General features: G+C 40.5%; 1 protein-coding gene across 1 annotated transcript in view; it reads left to right on the plus strand.

The window, feature by feature from the left end:
* Positions 1 to 7,109: 7,109 nt before the first annotated feature.
* Positions 7,110 to 17,642, plus strand: part of tmprss2.1.L (transmembrane serine protease 2 gene 1 L homeolog) — a 38,332-nt gene continuing 27,799 nt past the window's right edge. Inside the window, exon 1 of the mRNA XM_018245884.2 lies at positions 7,110 to 7,259. The gene's annotated coding sequence lies outside the window, so the exon portion shown is untranslated. The remainder of the gene's footprint in view (positions 7,260 to 17,642) is intronic.

The following is a 17,642-nucleotide window of genomic DNA, read 5'->3' on the forward strand; positions in this document are numbered from 1 at the left end:
AACTGCAGACCTCTTCTTTTTCTAACATCCAATTATAATACACTCTCCCTGGTAAAATGCTGCTATCTGAAGCCTCTTCATCTACTTGTTTTCATCATGGACTTTATAGATTGCAGCAACATAGTCTATAACCCCTCTGTTTATTTGTGAGCCTGATCCTATTGGCCACAGACCTATTAAAGCTGGTGATACTTGGACGTTTTTCACTGACCAATCACACTTTTGATCCAACATGTCCTTAACATGGCCTTCTCAATCTATATCTGAAAGGGGCTGAATGATAAAGTAAATTTTATGTGCTTGGTTCCCTCCCACAATGTGTTTTTGGGGTCAGTGCTAAATGTACTGGGTCTGCTGTATCTACTGGTATGTGCCTACTTTATTTAGTTTTTTACAAAGGTAAATTAAATAAAAAATACACCTAAATCAAGTCTGTTCATACATTTGGGGTGGATGGGACTATCCCTCAACAACATAACAAGAACGATGATCACATCATTACACAGTTCACAGGTTACTTTTAACTAAATGAGGACTTTGTTTTAGGGTAAGGGCTTAACTGAGAGGAGCTGCAACTTTTCGGACTTTCTCATCTGCCAGTACCCCCAATAAGATGTGGTCCAATAAGATAACAGTATGGTCTGTTTTATCTGCTGCCGCCCTAAGGTGTTACAGATACCAGGTGAAAAAAAATACAATTATGCCCACTGATGGAAGAATTGAAGAAGACCTTGCCCAAAAATGCCTACAATCTGAAAGTAGAAGAAGATATAGTTAGTATATAGCATCTTAAACATAACTAAACATTTCCTCTCTCTCATTTATAAGCAGAATTAGTAACAATCCCTAAGAATCAAAATCAGTCCATTTGCTAGGACGTCCATGAGTAACAGTGTACTCACAAGGAAAGCATATTTGTCATTCCTTTCCCCTCTTGACTATCCAGTTGGGTGTGTCTGTATGAAAACAAGGGAAGGTCTGCTTATGACAATACTTCTATTTTGGGCTAATGTCATACAGGGTGAGTTCTTCATCACATATAAACTGAGAATTACACGATGAGGCTCAATATGAATATTCAGCTACGCATAAAACAATCAATTAGCACAGCTGTAATGAGTGCTTAGTAATTTTACTGATTTTGGCCATGTAAATTACTGAATATTCAGTATATTGAGCCATTAAGTGAAAGAAGGCTCCACATATATATATATATATATATATATATATATATATATATATATATATATATATATATATATGGAGCCTTCTTTCACTTAATGGCTCAATATACTGAATATTCAGTAATTTACATGGCCAAAATCTGTTCCCCACAGTCAGCTTTAATTATTGTTGTATGATGGGAACAATGAGTTACTTTGCACTAGCAAAAAATTTGTAAAGGGTACCCCGATTTCAGTAATTTGTGGAAGTAATCTGATAATCTAACCCAAAAGATAAACAATATTCTTCCCTATATCTAGGTAACCAAGCAATATAAACTTCCATACCCACTTTTCTTGGCAAACTTCCAAAGTTGGAATCCACATTTTCAAGAATGGCCTGAATGTAGGGTTCAGTTCAGTCAACTACAAAGGGGGAGAAAGTGGAAGCACTCCAGGCTACAAAAAATATATACGTTTAAAAACAATGGAAGTACAACTGATCTATCCCATTAATCAATGCACATTCCCTGGTCCCTGGCTCACAAATAATTCAATATATATATATATATATATATATATATATATATATATATATATATATATATATATATATATATATATATATATATATACTGTATATGCAAGTGCATGTATGTATGAAGACAAGGGTTTTTAGTTACAAAAACATGATCATAAAATTAGTAAGCCACCATACCACATCAAGGTAAACCCCATACAGTGGTCCCTAACTGTTTACCTCTGGTATGAGGCATCCTTGGTCTTCATCTGATCTGAATTAGAACTATTAATGTTGTCTCTATTAATTTAGGGGTCTTGAGGAACCAGTGATTAGAACTCAAACACACAAAATTTTCATTAGTAAGCCTTAGCACACCACCATTGCTGGAGGACTTGGCCCAGAGATCTAAGTTGGCTTTATCAATAGAAGAGCAGGCGGGTACCAGATTCTCCAAGCTCTCTCAGGGCACTGGGCATGATAGAAAGCATCCTTGTTCCTATTTGTATAGCATCTATATAATAAAATCAGTTGAAATTTATATATTTGGTAGTGATGGGTGAATTTATTCGCCAGGCGCAAATTGGCGGCGAATTCTCCCGAAACCACCGCCAGCGAATTTGCACCGGCGTACAAAAAACGAGACATTGGCGCCATTTCACGAATTTTCCGCCGCTTCGCGAATTTTGCGGTAATAACTAATATTTGGATAATTCTTCCTGTTTTTAAAAAATTTCCTTGCAATTCTCTTTCAATGACCTTCAACCATGTTTCCTCACTTCATTTTATTTTTCTACCCAGACTGCCGTTTCATGGTTTTATCCAAATAGTTGGACATACAGTACCGCCACTTCAATGGAACATTTTATCTGACAGTATGCCTTATCTCATAGAATCTACATTACTGGCTGCCAAGTACCTGACTGCCAGTTTAGCAGATTCTACTTGATCTAAGCCTTAGGCACCCTGTGCATTCTTGGACATTCTGGGTGGATGGTTAAATTAGCTAGAACGCACTATGTGCATTCCCTTTTTTTGGGAGCAAATAGAATTAATTCATAGACAGTTCTTATCATAAACATTGTCCTTGATTGCTTTAGATTTATGAAACCTCATTTCTGAGTGGTTTAAAGAATTGGTTTATTATTTATAACCTAACTGCAGAATGGGCTGAAAACGAGAAAGACTTCGGAGTGAGTAAGGGACTATAAAGTCTATGTTCTAAAGAAACTCTATCCAGGGACTGATCCAATAGCCCTTTTTTAAAGTACTTATGCTAAACTTTTCTGAACACTCCTTATTGGAGACAAACTGGAGACTTTGGAGCTTTAAAGGGGGTTTTGCCTTTCTCTAGAAGTTAGGCAGGTACTACTTGTCTTAAGTCTTTAAGATTGCATATGAAGTGCAGGGTAAGCATGAAACGTGTTAGGCTCCATAAGGGGAAATGCTATGTATTTTAATTTGATATAATAAATTACTTTTTATCAGCATGAATATAGAGTAAAGTCTTTTTTTTGTCAGGTACTAGGGATGTAGTGAACAGTTCGCCTGCGAACTTGTTCGCGCGAACATCGACCGTTCGCGTCCGCCTAATGTTCGCGAACGTTTGGGAACGTTCGCAATTTGAGTTCGCGACCATTCGACCGCTAAAATCGAACGATTTCCATTCGTTCGAACGATTTCCATTCGTTCGAACGATTTCCATTCGTTCGAACGATTTCCATTCGTTCGAACGATTAAAATCCCTCGACCGTTCGATTCGAATGAAAATCCTTCGATCGAACGATGAAAATCCTTCAAACGTTCGAATCGAACGAAAAATCCTTCGAACGTTCGAATCGAACGATTTTGCGGGTGTTCGAAGCTCGCGAACGGTTCGCGAACCGTTCGCATTTTTTGCCGGTGTTCGCGAACGGCGTTCGCGAACACCAAAACGGCGGTTCGCTACATCCCTATCAGGTACTACTTGAACAGAATGTTGAACTTGAAGGACATGTCAAACTCATCTACTTTGCATATGACTACATTTATAGATATCAACAGATTCCAAAAGCCAGGGTCTCTGTGTTCTGTTGGACATGGGTAGGGTAACAGCTCAGTGAGTGATGTCAGATGGTTTGGGATGCAGATTGGGCTGAAACTCCATTATGCAGTTGGGTTTCAATTGTTGGTGGTCATTAAACACTTATCCACTCTCATTCGTTTTATATGTGTGACTAGAGCAAACACAGCTGGTCCTGTTGAATATCCCTAACTAGCCTTGGCACATATGTGTGTTTCCATAGAAGTAAACATCTTAAAGTTTGCATAGGTTGTTCTTTGTTACAGGCAGGAGAGGGGTGATTGATCTTTTTATAAATACATCTTCTGAACATTAAGATCAGTTAGATATTAGATTTCTGTAGGCTTGAACCCATTGGCTGGCTAATATATCTGATTCTACTCCAGTGAGGAGCAAGCCCCAGTATCTGATTCTACTCCAGTGAGGAGCAAACTCCAGTATCTGATTCTACTCCAGTGAGGAGCAAGCCCCAGTATCTGATTCTACTCCTGAGAGGAGCCAAACCCAGTATCGGATTCTACTCCAGTGAGGAGCAAGCCCCCGTATCTGATACTACTCTTGTGAAGAGCAAGCCACAGTGTCTGATTCTAATCCAGTGAAGAGCAAGCCCCAATATCTGATCCCACTCCAGTGAGGAGCAAACCCCCGTATCTGATTCTACTCCAGTGAGGAGCAAGCCCCAGTATCTGATTCTACTCCAGTGGGGAGCAAGCTCCAGTATCTGATTCTACTCCAGTGAGGAGCAAGCCCCAGCTGTAGTTTTAGGATAAAGTACATATTCCGATACAAACTCCAGCAGCACTCCGGTATAGTGAAAAAATAATTTATTTGTGCAAATGAAGCAACGTTTCAGGCATAACCAGCCCTTTATCAAGCTTGATAAAGGGCTGGTTATGCCCGAAACGTTGCTTCATTTGCACAAATAAATTATTTTTTCACTATACCGGAGTGCTGCTGGAGTTTGTATCAGAATTTGAACTGGACCTGGGCAGACAGAGTCGTAGCCGGCACCCGACCATACAAAAAGCGGTGAGATTGATTGTGTAGCACTACTCTCTATGTTTGAGGATAAAGTACATAGATATGATTATATATATTATGCAGGACTCATGCCTCTCAATTATTTTTATACTCGAATCAAGGGCCTGAAAGAGATGGCACATGCAGTACCAAAATGTAGTACATGTATGGGATCCATTATCCGGATACCCGTTATCCAGAAAGCTCAGAATTACAGAAAGGTTGTCTCCCATAGACTACACTTTATCCAAATAATCTACATTTTTAAAATTGATTTCCTTTTTTTTCTGTAATAATAAAACAGTACCTTGTACTTAATAGTAATAGGCATAACATGAGATCACTCGCCCCAAAAAATCCCGTGCATCCAGACAAACACCTGTGCTGCACGATGATAGCATCCCCGGAATTGGACGAACTGGACAGCATAGAAGACAACTGGTACGGAGCACACGGTGGTCCAGGAGTAAAATTCTGTTTATTAGATATCCATTAAAACCGTCAGTACATTACATGGATGTTGTGACCCCAGTACACACGCGTTTCGTGTCGTCTCGCCACTTCCTCAGAAGCATGGAGAATCCCCACCCCCAACACCGCTTATAAAACCAAATTAGACCCACCTATTAAAAACATTAAATGGGTTAAATGTTTAAATGTTTTTAATAGGTGGGGCTAATTTGGTTTTATAAACGGTGTTGGGGGTGGGGATTCTCCATGCTTCTGAGGAAGTGGCGAGACGCCACGAAACGCGTCAAGTGTGTACTGGGGTCACAACATCCGTGTAATGTACTGTCAGTTTTAATGGATATCTAATAAACAGAATTTTACTCCTGGACCACCGTGTGCTCCGTACCATTTGTCTTCTATGCAGTACCTTGTACTTGACCTCAACTAAGATATAATTAATCCTTATTGAAAGCAAAACCAGCCTATTGGGTTTATTTAATGTTTACATGATTTTCTAGTAGACTTAAGGCATGGAGAGCCAAATTACAGAAAGATCCATTATCTGGAAAACCCCAGGTCCAGAGCATTCCGGATAGCAGTCCCATACCTGTATTACAGTTCTTGGATCAATTCCAGCCAGGGCACTTTCTGCAAAGTGGTATGTTCTCCTCACAACTGTGTGGGCTTCCTCCAGGTAGCCTGGTGGTTTCCCCCCACCCTCCAAAAACATACCGGCAGGTTGGTTAACTACAGTCTGATAGGAAGGACCATAATGGAGCATTCTGCACTAGATATCTTGCCCCCTAGGGCTTGGTCAGAGTGCAGAATAGGTCGTCTTTGTGGTTGCATTGGGAGGGGTGTCTGAGGTGCTAGAGGGTGAAAGTGAACTTATACTGGAATTTCAATGATGTATAATCTCTGTAAAATCATGAGCTCATGAGAACCTGTTTTTGCTATATACAGTAAATGAAGAGGAATGATTACTGAGAGTAGTTCCTCAATGTTGTCATAGTGCAGAGTTTTTCTGCTGGTCTGTGGTCGGGGCGCTTGCTAAATCTGTTACAAAACAAGTTTGGTGGCTGTGAGTTAGATATAATTGCATGAGAAAAATGTAGCTCATGTTTTAAGGCATGGAATCTCTGTGGGGAAAATAAGAGATCAGTTGTGAGATATGGATTTCCCAGGCAATAAAAAAGGTTAATTGATCATTGACTAAAAATTGTCCAATAAAATCAGCTCAGCTCCCGTTGACTTCTATAGGACCTCGACAACTTTTACATGGCAAATTTTTTCATGGTTCGTTATATTTAATAAATCTTCAATTTTTAGAGTTGTAAAGAAATATATTTCTTAAACTTGCCTCCTAGCCTGGAATTCAAAAATAAGCACCTGCTTTGAGGCCACTGGGTGAAACATCCAATGGGTTGACAAGCAACATGTTGATCATGAGCTACTGGTTAGGGACCACTGGTTTCCTCTATAGTTCTGATAAACCAGTCACTCTCCTTCTTACCACTGTGCCAGGCCCCTCCAATGATTATTTTGTGGTGGGGGGGGGCATGTTTAAGTTATGTCAGATCTGGGGTCCTCATTTGACTCAAGGGGGAGAAAATTCTAGCCAAAAGGCACATCCCTTAAATAATAGAATATTTAATTTTTATTTTTATCTACATTCTTTTCATCCATGGAGCCCGGCTAAATGCCCTTTCTGCCCTACCCTAAAAACCTTTGTAGACTGTTTGCAAATGATTTCATTACGTAGCGAGAAGTGAGGACTTATTTTGCTCCTTTCGTTCTCCAGTGTAATCCCTGCGATGTATGTCTCCAGGGCAGGCAGAAACACCTGAGGATTCATTGCATTGCCTTCAAAATGCTCCAGCAATGAAAGGGTTCAGGGAGGCGTGTCCTGACTCAGGGGAGGAGAGGAACGTAATACCTGTGTCAATAGGTAACTCATTGCTCATGATTTGTCAGCATCACACCAGCAAGGAACAGCTCGTGAAGGAAATAACTGGAGATACGGGTGGAGGGAGCACAGATTCAGGTAAGGACGGGCAGAATTCCTAGAGACTGTTGTTTGTGGGGAAGTTTTGTTATGAGGATTGAGAATATAGTTTTAGTTATGTGCTCAGGATTCTTGTGCTGTCTTCTTCACTACATGTTTCTACTTGAAGGGTAGCAGTTAGGCGGCAATAATATAAAGTGTTACTTGTCTAGTAACCCATCATCTTGCCCTACTGCCTTTATTTTGCTCTATGTTCTGCATTGTGTTCTACTGGCCCCATCTTGCCATACAATCACCAAATTGCTTTATTGTTTTTATCTTGCACATGTTATACCCTGTTTTTGTGTAACTACTGTTGCTGTTCTGTAGGACTCATGGTATAGACCAAGGTTCCCCAACCTTTTTTAAACCAATGAGCCGAATTCAATATTCAACAGAGATGGGGAGCAACACAAGCATGAAAATGTTCTTTGGGGTGTCAAATAGGGCTGTGGTTGGTATTTTGTAGCCCCTATGTGAACTGGCCGCCTACAGGAGGCTCTGTTTGGTGGTAAACATGGTTCTTATGCAACAAAAACTTTCTTTCAATCAGGAATTAGTACCTAATTTGAGGCCATTGGGAGAAACATTGAAGGGGTTGATGAGCAGCATGTTGCTCCCAAGCTACTAGTTGGGCACCAAAGCTATAAACCAACCAACCTCAAATGGTCAGGCAGATAAGAATTCAATCCTGGATTCAATGGTGACATGAAATAAGGGCTCAAAAAACTGTGGATAATTCTCTCCCTAATAGCATAGGGATGGTTGATAGTTGCAACTTTTTAGAACGGTTGTCCACAACCAGTGGTTAACAACTCTGTCAGACAATCTCAGCCCATATATGACAATTGCAGGGTCTTTTATCATGCTTCTGTGGCTCCCCAACACTTTTAATGTTGCTCACACGTAAAAAATAAGTTAAAATTATAGGGGTTATTTATTAAAATCCAAATGATAAAATTTAGAGTTTTCTTAACTAGAAACCTCAAATTGTTAGAGGAAAAAAACCTGATTTTTTTCTAGATTTATTATATAGCAATGCTGCAAAAAGCCTGAATCTGAAAATCCATCATCTCAGACCTGTCAAGGTCATGTATAAGTCAGTGGGAGAGGCACCTATCTCAATTTTAAGTTTTCTTGGCTTGCGCTCGGTTTATTTAGAAAAGCTGACTTTTTTGGGTCTTTTCAGTGCAAAACTCAAAAAAATTTGATCGATTCAGGAAAAATTTGAAAAATTCGGAAAAAAGGCCAAAAAATTCAAGCAATTCAGGAAAAAGTACAAAAAATCCATATGATTTGGGTTTTTGCAAGTTTTTCTGCAATCCGATTAAATTGAGTTTTTTTTATTAATAAATAAGCTAAAATCAGGAGTGAGAGTTTGGTCGTGGATTTTTTAAATAAAAGATTAAATAAATTTGGACTTTAGTAAATAACCCCTTATGAGTTTGACCTAGAACCTCCCCAACAGTCTCCTATGGCTGTTGGAAGGTACAGGTAATAGTATATCAACAACATGGAGAAGCCTTTGTCATTCCGTTTGTTTTTGGCTATGGGATTTATCAGCTAGATAGCGATGTGCACAATGGACACTATATTCCAGAAGAAGGGTGAAGGGCCAAACCTCAGTGCCACATATTGCTGTATTTGTTTTTCCAAAGAACAGAATGCAGGGAGTTAGTTCCATTGATTCCAATGAGGTAATCCACACCAGCGACTTGTTGAATGACAGATGTAGCCACTTGAAGACTTTGTCAATTGAAACGTGTACTAATTAGGGTGGAAATTATAAAACTGCCTTACTGGCACCATGTTTTTCTGGTATTTCCTATTAGCAAATGGAATTTTGGGAACTTTTTACAAAATTCACAAATAAAAGACAGAGTTGTACCTTTCTGTGACCGAGGTATATAGCAATGAATTTCTGTAACTGCCAAAAAAGCTTCTGTGTTAGAGATAAGTCAGTTTTAATTATGGAGGCAAGGACATTCCAGTCTAGAGGCTGGTTTCTAGACGTGGCTGAAATAAGAACAATTATTGTAGAATGTCTGGCTTTATTACAACTATTATGACTGGGTGAGTGCATTCTGCCGTGTGGGTGGCTGCTAATTATGGCTGTTGAAGGTGGTGCATAAATTTGGCACTTGGAGCAGCACCTTCAGAAATTACATACTCTGCTTAACTTTGTTGTAAAATTGTATTACAAACTGGCCATACACCAAAAGATCCACCAAACAGAGAGATCTGTGCCTGATTTGACCACCCAGGTCTTGGCTTATTTGAGATAATCTTATTATTTGTCCCTTGGTCAGTGATTGGGTCCAATGCAGATAGAAGATGACCATGTCAACATGTCAATGCAGTACTCACCCAACAGTATATTATCTCCTTACTGATAAACATCTGCTCAGTATTGAGACAGAAGTCTGTTGGGCAATCAACCAGGTATTCCCCATACACAGCAACCTTACAACTTGCTCTAGGGGACTGATTTTTTTTTTTTTGTCCATGATTGGCCACCTTAACATCGAGTTGGACAACATAGTTATGGTTCTTGTGTCTCTCCACAATTTTATATAAATAATGTATTATCTGTTATTTAGATAGAGCTCAGTGAGTACAAGTAAAGCAGTATATATATATATATATATATATATATATATATATATATATATATATATATATATATATATATATATCTCTGCTCCCTATCACATTACCATCAGTCCCTGCCCCAGTGGAGCTTACAATTTAGAGTCTCTATCACATTTCTGTCATTCCCTGTCCCAGTGAGTTTACAATCTAGGGTCCCTATCACATTCCAATCCGTCCCTGCCTCAGTGGATCTTACAATCTAAGGTCCCCATCACATTCCCATCAGTCCCTTTCCCAGTGAGTTTACAAACCAGGGTCCTTATCACATTCCCATCGGTCCCTGTCCCAATGAAGCTTGCAATATAAGGTCCCTATCACATTCCCATTAGTCCCTATCCCGGTGAGTTTACAATCTAGGGTCCCTATCACATTTCCATCAGTCCCTGCCCCAGTGGAGTTTACAATCTAAGGTCCCTATCACATTCCCATCAGTCCCTGTCCCAGTGAGCTTACAATCTAAGGTCCCTATCACATTCCCATCAGTCCCTGTCCCAGTGGAGCTTACAACCTAAGGTCCTTATCACATTCCCATCAGTCCCTGTCCCAGTGAGCGTACAATCTAAAGTCATGATCACATTCCCATCAGTCCCTGTCCCAGTGAGTTTACAATCTAGGGTCCCTATCACATTCCCATTAGTCCCTGTCCCAGTGAGCTTACAATCTAGGGTCCCTATCACATTCCCATTAGTCCCTGTCCCAGTGAGCTTACAATCTAGGGTCCCTAACACATTAGTCCTTGCCCCAGTGGAGTATACAATCTAAGGTCTTTATCACATTCATACAAACTAGGGTCAGTTTTATCCGGAGCCAAGTAACCTGCCTGTATGTGTGTGGGGTTGTGTGAGACCCTTGCAGACACTGGGAGAATATAGAAACTCCCAACTCAGTACCCCAGCACACTGAGTCACTATTGTGCTTTAAGACAAACCATGTAATAATGGGTTGTACAGAGGAATCAGACCCTGCTGCTACAGGGGGGTCCAGGAGCTATTGGGGCCCCATGAGGCCTTAAATAATGAGCAATTTCAACATATACGTTGGTAAAAATGGACAACCTCTGATTATGTTGGGGGGCATAAAATTAATTTGCGTTGGGGCCAAGTAACATCTAGTTTCATCAGTGCTCGAGCCTCTTAGATAATTCCCCCATTTCTCTTATGAATTCCAATGGGTCTCCCCGATCGATATCAGGCCGAAAATCAGCCAGATATTGATCGGGCAGGTTTGATTTTTTTTTGGCGACCGAGGACCACATTGGCTGGTTGTTGAGGTCCTTGTCTCTCTGGCTCCCATTTTCTTCATTGTAATCCTATAGGTTAGACCTTGAGCCATATGATTGGATTAACCCGATATTGCCTTGCCTTTGATGGGCATATATAGGGGAAAGACCTGTTTGTTTGGCAAGGTGTTATACTGCATGGTCTCCTTTAGACTGGGTAAAGTAGGGTGAGATGGTGCCAATTAGTGCCCTTAAGATGGCCAAACACTGTAAGATCCACTCGTTTGCCAACATCGCCAAACGAGTGGATCTTTCCCGATATGCCCACCAACGCAGGCCTATATTCCGAACGTTCGGCCCTGGGGCCGAACAATCGGATAACAACAAGGAGCAATGGGCTCTGATGAAATATTAAATGTTCCCGATCAATATCATGGCCAGATATCAATCAGGAAGACCTGTCAGAAGCCCCATACACAACCAGATAAGATGCCGAATTGGTCTAAAGAGCCAATATTGGCGGCTTTAATCTGCCCGTGTATGGGCACCATTAGATCCACGTAGAGCAGAAGAGGTGCAATGAGATGAATCAATGCCGTTGATCTGCACTGAGAGCAAGTGACACTTGTTTACAGGCAACAGTTTCCAGCAGGGGCTCAGGTGTTGAGCTGAGACTAATCTTTGTGTACATTTATTATGCAGCCCGGGGTGATAATGAGCCTCCAGCACAGGAAGGTGTCGATGGATAAAGGAGACAATCGGCCTCATCCAGAGCTCGTTGACTCTTATCCTCTTCCCTTCCCACCTCTTGTTTACCAATGTTCACACATTCCTCCTCCCGAAACTTCATCAAAATTAAGTGTTTCCCCCTTAAACAATGTGCAGGAATGAATGAATAAAAGCAGCGCTGGCAAACACTGACTATGGTGGGTGTTATTCCAATCAGGGACCTTCCAACTGTCACATTGCTGGGCTCTCAATGTTCTTATTAGCGTCCCTGAAACCAGCACAGTGTTTTGGTCGTTGCTGGAGACGCCGTGCTGGTATTCACTGACATCACCAAATGAGCTGAGTTGTGTTTAGCAGCATTGCTGGGGCACATTGTAAACTGATCCATTGGATATTGTGCAATTTGGCCACACACATGATATTAAAACCTGCACTATCCCATTGATCAGCTTTGTTGTCTGAATCCCTATGCTGGATAGAACCCCATAGTATCCCAGCTTAGTCCATAGCTGCATTTCCTATCAAAGTTACATAGCAGCTGAGATTAAAGCATCAGTCAGTTGATACACCTAACATCCAGTCCTGGGCTAATCAAGTACAGCTATGGGACCTGTTATCCAGAATGTTCGGGACCAGGGGTTTTCCAGATAACAGGTCTTTCCATAATTTCGATCTTCATACCTTAAGTCTACTAGAAAATCATTTAAACATTAAGTAAATCCAATAGGCAAAAGGCTGACAAAGGGGCTTGTGTGCTCCAAAAGCTTGCAATTGTTACTTATTCAGTTAGCCAATAAAACATCAAACTTTACATTTTCTGCATTTTTTCAATGGTTAACTCGGTACAACCCCTCCTCTGGAATTCTCTCCCACAGTCTGTCCGACTTTCTCCCAACCTTTCTGCTTTCAAAAGATCTCTTAAAACGTACTTCTTTACAGAAGCCTACCCTCACTCTGTTTAACTACCAACTGCAAAACCACATACGGTACTACAACTCTCACTCACTTAATTCTGATCTTGCCCACACCTTGTGTCTTATTCCCTTCCCTTTAGATTGTAAGCTCCTTTGCACAGGGCCTTCCTCACCTTTTGTGCTGGTATTGGTTGTGATCTATGTGACTCCATATGGTCTATGTATGTAATTAATGTGATTTAGTTGTATAAACACATCTTAAAACTTTGGGATCAAATACAAGCTACAGTTTTTTTTATTGCAGAGAAAAAAGAAAAAATCTGTTTTTTTTTAAATGGAGTCTATGGGAAACGGCTTCACAATAATTTGGAGAACTCTGCATAATAGGTTTCCAGATAACTGATCTCATACCTATATAGTGGTCTGTGGACCAATTGCAGCCCTCCAGTGACGTTATGGCCCTCAGGTCAATCAAAGCGATCATAGGTTTGTTTGTAGGGCATCATTCTCATATAATCTGGTGGCCCCATATGTTGAAGAACTAGGCCGCGCCATTCTTGTTCCATCCATATTATTATTATTAGGGTCCTAAAATACACTACTTTAGCTGTATTCAGTCTACCTCTACCAAACTGTCTCTGAAAAAATAACTCTCTGAATCAACATTGTGCTATTAGTGATAAAATAATAACCTCACATTTTTTTCACTTGCTCAAGAAGCATCCGACCCTTTCTTGAAGCTGTCTACTATATCTGCCAGTCCTACTGCTTCTCCGACGTCAGCATTCTCACAGTATTAACCGGGTTTTAAAGGGTCTTAAAGGGAGGGTTCACCTTAGCATTAACTTTCAGTATGTTATAGAATGGCCAATTCTAAGCAGCTTTTCAATTGGTCTTCATTATTTTATTTTTTTTATAGTTTTTTTTAATTATTTGTTTTTTTCCTCTAACTCTTTCCAGCCAGCTTTCACTGACCCCATCTAAAAAAACAAATGTTACACATTAAGGGGCTTATTTACTAAACTCCGAATGCAAAAATCATGAAAAATTTGTGACTTTTAAAAAATCACAAATTTTTCGGAATTTATTCAACCCCAAGGATGGAAAAGTCTGAATCAGAAAATCCGGCATCTCAGACGTGTCGAGGTTGTATATAAGTCAATGGGAGAAGTCGCAATGATTTTTTGATGTCGCTGTGTTTCGTGCAATATCCTGAAGTTTTCGGGGAAAAAGCATAAGAAATCTGAGTTTTCAGGTGAAAAATCCGAAAAAATCGTGAATATTGCAGAAAAAAAAAAATCATTCAAATCAGATTTTTCCTGCAAAGTAAATTTTCGGGAAAATGTTATAATAAATAAGTGTAAAAAACCTGAGCGGATTTGATTGTTGTTTGTAGCAGAAATTATTGAGATAAATTCGGACTTTGATAAATAACCCCCTTATTGTTACTGCTACTTTTTGTTACTCAACTATTCAGGCATCTCCTATTCATATTCCAGTCTCCTATTCAAATTAGTGCATGGTTGCTAGGTAATTTGGACCCTAGCAACCAGATTGCTGACATTGCAAACTGGAGAACTGCTGAATAAAAAGCTAAATAACTCAAAAACCACAAATAATAAAAAATCAAAACTAATTGGAAATTGTCTCAGAATATCCCTCTCTACATGACTCTCTATCATACTAAAGGTTTACTCAAAGGTGAACAACCCCTTTAGTGTAAAACCCATTTCTAATCTCACAAGAAGCCCCTGTTAGTTCAAGGCCCTCCTTAGAAAGTGATCAGCTCCCTATAAAGCTTGTATTGGGATTTCCCTTATTCCTCTGGATTCACTGGTTGGATTTAGTGTCACAAACACAAATGATTATCAGAATGTGACATTTACAATCCACGAGAGACTCTTTGAACCGACCGCGTTCATCAGTTCCCTATACAAACTCAGTGTATTTTATCATTTACTGATACTCACTGACGCTCACATCCAACCGCTCAGGTATTTGTTGTTGAATCATGAAGTTAAAATGTCATTAGGGCTGGAGGAACCGTGAATAACTCCTTTGCCTAATTAGGGGGCAGAGTCCAAGATTCCAGCTATCTTTATTAGAAGGCTAATATCAGTAATAATAATAATAATAATCTTTATATCTGAACATTCTGTCCCACTGGGCTCGGATCCTACTTGTAATTGACTCCCAGTAGCACTTCTCTAATTCTCTAAGGGCAGAGACACACGGTCAGATTCGGGGAGATTAGTCGCCCGGCGACAAATCTCCTCTTCTTCCAGGCAACTAATCTCCCCGAATTGCCTTCCCGTGCCTTCCAGCGGGCTAGAATGAAAATCGCCAGCGGGATGGCACTCATTTTCCCAAGTTGTCCGAAGTTGCCTCACAAGGAAACTTTGGGCGATTTCAGGAAACAAAGCGCTCCAATTTCATTACAGCCAGCGAGAAGGCAGTTCGGGGTGATTAGTCCCCCAGAAGAAGAGGAGATTTGTTGCCGGGCGACTAATCTCCCCGTATCTGACCGTGTGTCTCTGCCCTAATACTTTCTACGGGCTGATATTCTTTAAAGGCTCAGCCTCAACAACAAATAAGGTTGTTTTTCTTAATTTATTTGCATATAATGAAGTGTTACAAATGGTGTTTTTGTTTGTGAATCTCAGTTGATAACAATAAGCTGCGGTGTAGCTATAGCGGATACCATTCAAGTCACTATAAGGCAATAGGGCACACGGTTACCCAGCTGATAACAGATGAGCTGCGTAGAATACAATGGTTTTAGTTCGTACACGGAAAAGATCAACAGGTACCAAAAGTCTTTCTTATGCAAAAGAGAACGCTTGTCGCTAAGAAATTGTTTATTTGTAGGTATTGCATGAACAGGGACAGATATACATTCACTTCATGGTGTGACTGCTACTTTAAAGTGATACTGATGCTAAAAAGCTACTTTTTAAAATATGAATCTACATTAAAAGTTACCTATAGGTCATGTTGATCGTTTTTTGTTGAGAGGTTTGTTTTTGTAACTCATTTTTAGTTGATGTTCCTAAACTTGACTGTTTTGCCAACCTGACTGTCCCACCTCAGCCTGTCAGTTAAAGTTTCTAATGCTAACGGACTCCTGCTGACCAAATATGGCAGCCCCCCTGCTTTGAGCAAATACTTTATGGCAAAATTATAAGTAGCAAACAAAGCCAATACTATGATAGATGTAAAAATGGTTTAATTTCTGGTGTCAGTATCTCTTTAAGATCCTAATCGAGAAGTCTAAATTCTTGGTGCCAGTGTGGAACAGTCTGTCCTGTCTTGTATGGAACATACAGTAATTCCCATCTCACACGTACCTGTCAGCAGAGCATAATGTTGTTGGAAGGTTCTATAAACCCAAAGAAACGTTCCCTGCCTCCACAGCTATTGGTCCATCATGACAGAAGTAATTTTAGCTTTTAGTAGAATAAAAATTCCATGCAGGGGGTTCTTTGCCCTTAAATCAGTGATCCCCAACCAGTGGCTCAGGAGCAACATGTGTGGTCCCCAGCCCCTTGGCTGTTGCTCCAAGTGGCCTCAAAGCAGGTGCTTATTTTGAATTTTTTTGAATGCTTTTGGAAGCAAGGTTTGCATAAAAACCAGGTATACTCCCAAACAAAGTCTCCTGTAGGCTACCAGTCCATATAGGGGCTACCAAATAGCAAATCATGGCCCCAATTTGGTACCTCCAGGAACTTTTATAATGTTTGCTTTGCTCCCCAATTAATGGTGCAACCCAGTGATCCCCAACTGTTAGCTCATGAGCATCATGTTATTTACCACCCTCTTGGCCAGTCCACCTAGGGGCTACCAAACAGCTAATCGCAGCCCTCATTTGGCATGGCCCTGTAAGGATTACTCACTGTTGCGGCCTCTGCTCCGGTCCTATCCAATATGGCGGCGCCCATGGTCTCCACGTGGCACGCTCTGACGCCAATGTGTCAAGCTTGTGCAGTGTCTTGATGCCGGTGCGTCACAATAGAAGCAGCGACACAACGTCAAGATGCATCCTCGTGACGGCATCACGCCTGTTTGCCGCCAAACTGGGCCTATATAAGATGCCAGAAGACTTTGCCAAATATAGGTTCTTCTTACTGAGTTCCTGGGTGTGATTTATTGTTATCTTGATTGGATCCCTGTGTTTGACTTCGGCCTGTTATTGGATATTGAACCTTCCTGCCTGGATTGACCCCTTACCTGGACTTTGACTACCCTTTTGCTTAACCCTGTTGATACAAACTATTTGCTTCCTCCTTGGTCCGCAACTCCAAACTGCGCCTTCGGGCGTTTACAGGTCCCTGCTTTAGAAAATGATATAAAACTGTTGCCCTTTTATTTATCATACTATGTAATGTATGGGGGCGAGGTTACATTAAAATGATCCCATGTAATGAAATCTATGGAGACTATGAGTTAACTGGGGATTACAGACCCACATCCAGTCTATGGTCTTCAAGTTGGACAGTCTTGTCCTAGAGCAGTGATCTTCAACCAGTGGCTCATGGGCAACATGTTGCTCACCAAACCCTTGGATGTTGCTCCCAGTGGCCTCAAAGCAGGTGATTATTTTTGAATTCCTGGCTTGGAGGCAAGTTTTGGTTGTATAAAAACAATATGTACTGCAAAACAGAGCCTCCTCATAGGGGCTACCAAATATTTAATCACAGCCTATAATAAGCACCCCAAGGACTTTATGAATGTTTGAAGCTGCTTTCCAACTTTTTTTTACTTTTGAATATGGCTTACAGGTAAAAAAATCTGTGGGGATCTGCAGAGAAACCAGAAAATCCCAAATTCTCTGCTTCCAGCTCATTAATACTCCCAAGGTTTTTGTTCTTC

Source organism: Xenopus laevis, chromosome 2L, assembly GCF_017654675.1.
Source record: "Xenopus laevis strain J_2021 chromosome 2L, Xenopus_laevis_v10.1, whole genome shotgun sequence".
In the NCBI taxonomy this organism is placed as follows: Eukaryota; Metazoa; Chordata; class Amphibia; order Anura; family Pipidae; genus Xenopus; species Xenopus laevis.